At 35.1% G+C, this 7,251-nt stretch overlaps 1 protein-coding gene across 5 annotated transcripts in view; it reads left to right on the forward strand.

Annotated features, from left to right (window-relative positions):
* chd2 (chromodomain helicase DNA binding protein 2) overlaps positions 1-7,251 on the forward strand; it is a 28,617-nt gene continuing 21,366 nt past the window's right edge. For 3 of the 5 annotated variants that reach the window (XM_024281832.2, XM_024281833.2, XM_024281834.2), the window contains exons 1-4: positions 1-259; positions 1,669-1,727; positions 1,869-1,929; positions 4,529-4,586. The gene's annotated coding sequence lies outside the window, so the exon portion shown is untranslated. The remainder of the gene's footprint in view (positions 260-1,668; positions 1,728-1,868; positions 1,930-4,528; positions 4,587-7,251) is intronic. The other 2 variants (XM_036212387.1, XM_036212388.1) reach the window with 1 other exon arrangement.

Genomic DNA, 7,251 nt, shown 5'->3' on the forward strand with positions numbered 1-7,251 from the left:
TGCCCTTCGCCTAGAAAACTGGGCTGTAGAGGAAATGGAGCCTCTCTTACGTTGAGAGGGAGGCGGGCAGAGCCGCAAAGCATCACCCCAGACAGAGGCGGGGAGTGAGCACAAGCACAAGAGGAGCAGCCCAGGGAGCTCGAAGAGAGTGACGGCCGCCGCGATGAGCCTGAAAAACCCGCTAAAACGACCGAAATTGGCCGAAAACACGATGCGGTCCACCGCCGACGACGGGGGGTAGACACATCCAAAGAAATGGGTAAGATTTAACAAGTAATCAGACATTTTTTAGACGAAAACTATGTATCAGAGGCGCTTGGCAATATGGTGGAAAGAACGACAGTCAGGCGCAGCGTTGTAAAAATGGCCATGGTGTTGTCAGCGAAGAATAGAAAGAAAAAAACCTATCTCCTGCTTTAAAAATACTTAAAAATGTGATTTACTTGACGGAATTAGCATTGTTGATGTCTCTGTTTTGAGTTAACTTCGTTAATTTATGGAGATACCTATTTATTCTCGAAGTATTCGTTGTTATTTCAACCTACGCATTTAAAATTTCCTTTGTCCTTGAAAGGGCAAATGCTCAACACTAAATTTATTCGACAAAAAAACACAAAATAATGCAGTGGTTCACATTTTACCCCCTATAACGATGCTGGTTGACATAAACACTACATTCTTAAGTACAATTTTTTTTAGTTTTCAGTTTATTCGTTTTTTAAGGTCTTTTATCGGTTTCTACAATAGAAAAAAAGCATTTAAATCGCAGATTTTGGGGCACAACGTTTTCATAGAGTTGATAAATGCAGTTTGTAACAAGATTTATGAACGTAATATATGTCTAATACTCAGTTTTATAAATTATTAGAACAAATTGTGAGAAGTTGTGAAAATGGTCAAAACGTAATTTAAAAGGATAATTCTTTAACCGTGGACACCAGACTTCAACTACATTTAACTTGTTTGGCAATTAGGTATTCTGTATGTTATTAAAGCTTAGATATACTTCGAAATACAAAATAGGGTGTTGGCTTTTAACCCTTCAAGGTTTTCAATTCTTAAGCATTATTAATAAATATACATTTTCTCTTTTTTCAAATTGCATTACACCTTCAGAAGACTAAACAAATTTCAGGATTACAATCTTTACCAAACATAATGTGATTTTCAAAAGAAAATACACAAATACTATTTAAAAAAATAAGGATAAAAAAATAAATTAATTTTAATGGTCTTGTGGGCTAAAGTTGGGATATATTTACAACTGAAGCTGAATGTTTCAGGCAATTAAAATACACTTTATGTTGTATGTTATGTTCGATATTTAGGTCTTAGACTATATTTTTAAGTCAAAAGGATTAGTACCACCCTGCACCTCACAAAATGTCCACCGTAAGCTATTCTTGCGTAGATGTCAATGCTTAAAACTAATTTTATCTTCTTTACAGTTGAGTGGAAAAATATAAAATATACATTTGTGCGATTTTTAAAATATGCAAATCTGTATTTAGTATTTTCACTGTGTGTAAATAAGATATTTGCCATTTGTTATTATTTCTTTGTTGAGTAGATGAACCACTTCGTTTTTTTTAAGATTAAGGGAAAGGTTTTTAGATTTTAAAACTGCCTAAATGCTAATTCATAATTATGTTTTGCTCTTTTTTGCAGACATCCCTCCAAAATAAATGGCGTCAAAGACGAACAGCGTATTTCGCTGAATCAAAATGGTACGTTTTACAGGAACTCGTCTAACTTTTATTTTATTTTTTGACAAAAGAACTGCGTAGTCTTTGCTGTTATATTGATGTAGCCACTAGGGTGTGCTGTTGTCTCTATGTTTTTCTTATTGATAATTTGTTGTGTTAAAGGGCTGATGTCAAGCCACGAAAACTGAAGAACTTCGGTGTTTGCGCTATCACAAAGATTTGTGTAAGTATGACTTTTAAGACTTGTAAAAATTATATTGAAGACTCCTTGCCTATGTTTTTTTTGTGTTAAATCAGACTGCCTAGCTATAATGTCTATCTTACAAAGGATAGCCAAATCTGCCCTCTAGTGTAAGATAATGGAATACAGTTGGATGTGAGGAATAATTGTTTCAGTTATCCTGTTGCTAGCAACGATTTACAGATTACTTGGCTTGTTTTGAACGAACCTTCCTTGGCTAAAACTAGTGTAAACTACTACTGTTTATTTGAATACTTGAGTCTAAATGTAATAAATTTAGTGTACTACACAATAGCAAAATGCAACAACTTGTAGGAAAGCTCTTAAAATTTTCATCGAAGCTTATTTTTGCCGTACGTTCAGATTTAAACTATCTTGTAAATTAAAATGTATTATTTGTAATTTATTTTTAACTAGCTAGGGAACCTCGAAACATGTATCGTTAAAATAAAGTTTCACGTTATGAAACGATACCCAGCTAAAGATTACTTGGATAGTGTGCCAGTTTAATTGCGCACTAAATATCCTACCATTATCTGATTTCTTGAGTTATCTGATTTTTAAAGAGACCATGTAAACGGGATAATCCAATGGCTTTTATTAGATAACGGCAATTATCCGATAACTCGTTATCAGATTTCGGGGTTTAGATTTTCCCCCATAAGTCCCAAACATTCAGATTCTCTGCATGTTTCGATGCTTATCAGATTTGTTTAGTGAGGTTTATATTTAGCTGTAAGTAACTGAAACGCGCAAACGGGAAATCATCTTATCAAGTCACGAGACCCATGGCACCGTTGGCGACATGTTTACCAACAACACAAGAAAAGTTTTGGAAGTATCAGGAAGTTTGGAATTAAACTATTCTCAACAAAAACACATTGGCTGGATTTTTATTTTTTTTTAATTTAATGACCATGGTCAATTGCAAACATCTGATTTTTGTAAGAACTTTTAAGTGAAATCCTCCTCAGCACCCCCTGTTGTTAATGGTGGATTATAACAACTGTTTGTTGAAGTACATAAAGAATGCCCAATGCTAAAGGGCAGTTGCTGAAAATCTACATATGACATAACATTCATACTTAACACATGTTACATGACATGCATTTGGTACATTATTTTTCAAGTAAGAACAGGACACTACCTAATTTCAATGCTTTCCCTTTGGGTTTTTGGGGGAAAATTGATGCACAGATTCCCCACATTTCATTCTGAAACTTAAAGCAAACCCAATAGTTCCAAATGATGCAGTTCCTTAAATGACCACTGAAAGCTGATTTTAAAAGGTAACAATTTATTTACTCCTACATTAAAAAAGTCCAGCTTTACACAAAAAATTAATGTAGACCCTCAGAAAAAGCTAATATCGACCCAAGTATCAAATTTAAAGCCTTTTATGTCACACGATGATTACTTAACATTAACTCGTTCCTGGAATGAAATTCCAATTAAACAAGACATTCCGTTTATTCACGTTTTGCATCTGTAGTACTTTTGGGGTGAACTTCAAGAGTCCCGTTGGACTCAAATTATAGGGAACCTTCGATTACCCATATTTTCTGTTGGGTAACAATCAGGGTTCATTGCTTTGGATAGTCCACTTATTTAACAATGCTAACTTATTACCACTGTTCAAAGTATTTAATCTCATCGCTACTTTATTATTGTCGCTACGCAATAAGAAAAATATCTTAAAGTTGAGGAGAACAATCAGCTTCTTCTCCAGGTTGGCTTTGGACTACACCTGCTGGTCACGCAATCAACAAGCCATGGGCCGAAGCTGAGTTCCTGATTGGTTGACGTGATGCAAATTCTTCGCCAAAGTATAGATATTTGAACTTGCGTAGTGAATATTTGGACACGCCCCCTGAAACGCTCCAGAGACTGCTGCATCCAATGCTCAAATTGCGGCCCAGGGCCCCTGATCGCATCTATACATTGACATGACATTGAAACTGGCTGCCCAAATCACGTACTTTGTGACTACAGCATTAGAAAGCAAGAGTCACAATTAACTCTAGCGTAGGTGCGGAATTTAGGTAAAAAAAACAGTGTAAGGCTTCACAATACAGCAAGCAAAACAAATCCCCTACAATGCAAAAGTGAAGAAGCAAGTCTCACAAAAAGTAGTAAAACATCTGACAGACTGCTTTACACAGTAAACATGGTGTTGGGAAGAGGTACAAACACTAAATATTTTGACTATTAGATTTAATGGAACTAGTTAATTTTCTTCTTATGTTTTTTCCCTTTCTCTGTCAGGCAATGTTGCCTCCCAAGTGAGCAGTGTTGGGAACTGCGTCATTATTAGTGGTAGTGTTTTTGTGTCCGTCTTTGATCTGCTACCAATGTATAAAGGAAAACCAAACCAGTGTAAAAAATATTAGCATTATTTTCCCATTTAAATCAATTTTTCACAAAAAAAAATGTTGCATTGTTAAAATCCATGTTGTGAAGTAGCAAAATTAGGAAATGTGAAATGACTTGCCTTCAGATTTAGGATATTGGCAACAAAGAGTGTTGATGCTCACGTCTTGGATTCCGCGTCCTTATCATTTTTCTTACATTTCTTCTACAGTGAATACGTGAGACCATTGACTGGACTTTCAAATTGGAAAGAAAAAGAAGACAACTCTGTAAGTTTGTTGTTTTTGATCTAAACATTTTTATTGTCTTGTTAAATGATACAACTGGAACAATAATGTTCAGACACCTCATTTAGTTAAAAACATTTTTGGCCAACTTTTTCCTATTGATACATTTCCCCTGCTAACAGTCTGTTTCATGGATAAAATATTTAAAATGCATTAGTTTTGGCAGGAAAAGAGGAAACATGGATGATTTCTAGCTGCAACCATGAAATTTAACTATGGTTTTATGACTCATGTTTTACTTTTAAAAGGGAAACAAAGATAGTTGGATGTTGTTTTACTATGTTCAGGGTTGGGGGTATTTGGCAGTCACCGATATTGCAAATTCTCCCGCTTAGAAAGACGAGAGAGATCTAATGTCTAATAATAGATGCACTTCAATAGTGAGACAGAATAGGAGGAAAAGAACCCAGTGAATTATGTTGTATGACTTTTTTTCCTTCAAGAGTGTATTGGTATAATGATGCAAAAAATGGTATTTGGTCATTAACAAGAGTCCACCCCAATACTTTCTAATGTAACCATGGTTAGCAATAACAGAGGTCAAATTTTTTCTGTTGGTCTTCCCTCTAGCCCAGTCTTCCATACAGATCTTCTCAAGAGCTGTGAAGTTTTGAGGCTGTTTCTGGGAAACAGACTTTCATTAATCTCCACAGATTCTCTGTTGGGTTGAGGTTCAAACACTGCTCAGGTCACTCCAGAACATTGAGGTTCTTTTTACAAAGCCACTCCTGTATTGCGTGGGCGATGTGCTTTGGATCATTGGCATGCTGGAATATCATACTCGATGCTCTCACTAATGGAAAGAGATTTTTGCCCAAGATCTCACCATACATGGTCCCATTCATTTTTTTCCTTAATATGAATCAGTCGTGCTGTCCCTTTAGTAGAAAAACAGCCCCAAAGCACGATGTTTCCATCCCCATGCTTCTCAGACAGTATGATGTTCTTGGGATTCAAGTCAGCATTCTTCCACCTCCAAATACTGGGTGGCGTTTATTCCCAAAGAGTTCCCCTTTGGTCTCATCTGATGAAATTCTTCCAGTTGTCCTCTGGATCATCCAGATGGTCCTTGGCAAACACTAAACAGGCCTCAACATGTTTTTTGGCTTAAGCAAGGAGGATCTTTGGAGCAGTGCAGGATTTGAATCCATTACAATGTAGTGTGTTACCATACTGGTGTCTTACAATACAGTTAACCAGTGATGGATAGAGGAACTTTTAGAAGTAACAGGTCAGGGCAGAACTATTGCTTGTTTATAGGAGCTACATAAACCTACTCATTTTCTGCATCATTATACAAATCATACAATGTTGTGTACATTACAGACCCCTTTCCTCTTTAAAAAATGAACATGTTTGAACAAGCTGTGACTGCCAAATACAACCTGAGCTAGCTGTCAAATAGCATAAATTGGCTAACACAAAATCTAGGACCTAGATGCATCTCCCACGTCGATGATGAAAAGGACATACAATAGTCTCATAATGAACAACTCTTACAAGCTCCATTTGCAGTCAGGGGTAACGACCCTTTTTCAAAAGTATTTAACACCAAAAACGGAACAGAAACATGATTTAAAAAAATAATCTTTAAAAAAAACATTTTTCAAAATTGAATAAACATCTGAATGCAGTGTAGGCATAACGAACCTGTAATAATCTTGTTGACAGGTAAATTGGGCATAAGTGCCACTCTATCAACGTTTTTTATGCATTTCTCATCTTTAAATTTAATTGTTTAACTTAAGCTTAGTCGGGTATTCATTGTCATTTAAAGTCACTCCCTCAACAACTATTATGCTGTCAGTTTAGTTTTACACTGGAGCCTCTTTCTAGCATTCCTTGAGCTGAAGATATTCTTGATTGACAGATTAATTCCACTAAAGTATAATTAAACCATTACCACATCCTAAATAGATGAGTTAAAAGTATTTTTTTATTTACAAAAAAATAGATACTTAAATTATTTTTCTCACTTAAGACTTTTAAACATTTTACGTAAAGTGCAAAAAGCCTAAATTCTTTCAAGTAGCTATTAGCAACAGTTAAAGTTAAGTAGGTTAGATGGATGTTTGCCCTTGGTGTACCTTGGGGGAAAAAGTCACTTTCCACCACTGTTACCAGAGTCTTTTGATAAATAACAATAATAAAACATGAAATAGCTATTAGTTTTCTTTAGAACACATTTTTTCTTAATGAAAAAAGACTCTTTGGGAACCTAAATGTTATGTTCTTCAATGTCAGTCTAGTGTAATTAGGACTACCTGAATGTTTCAATGATTTGATTTCTATAACTATTAAACCCCTGGTGGTCAGTTTGTGAACTTTTTGTAAATATTTGGCTTACTGTTTCAGAACAACTTTATTCCCCTTGTGTAAAACTTTTGGGGATTCATAGTACACCTTTTTATAATCAGACGTTTTGTTAGCATATTGGCTAATATGAGCCGTGAAATATATCTCAGTTCATTACTTTTTTGTAATGTCTTGCTAACAATTGCGTAGAGTCTTTCATTTATTTTTATTTTTTGATGAAATTATGATTATATCTTGGTTAGATATAGTCTTGAGTTTTTAACAAAAAATGTCATGGAACTTTTGTTTCTAATTCCGATTCCAAAGATTAATTTGATGTTGTCGCTATTGT

This window comes from Oryzias melastigma, linkage group LG6, assembly GCF_002922805.2.
Source record: "Oryzias melastigma strain HK-1 linkage group LG6, ASM292280v2, whole genome shotgun sequence".
In the NCBI taxonomy this organism is placed as follows: Eukaryota; Metazoa; Chordata; class Actinopteri; order Beloniformes; family Adrianichthyidae; genus Oryzias; species Oryzias melastigma.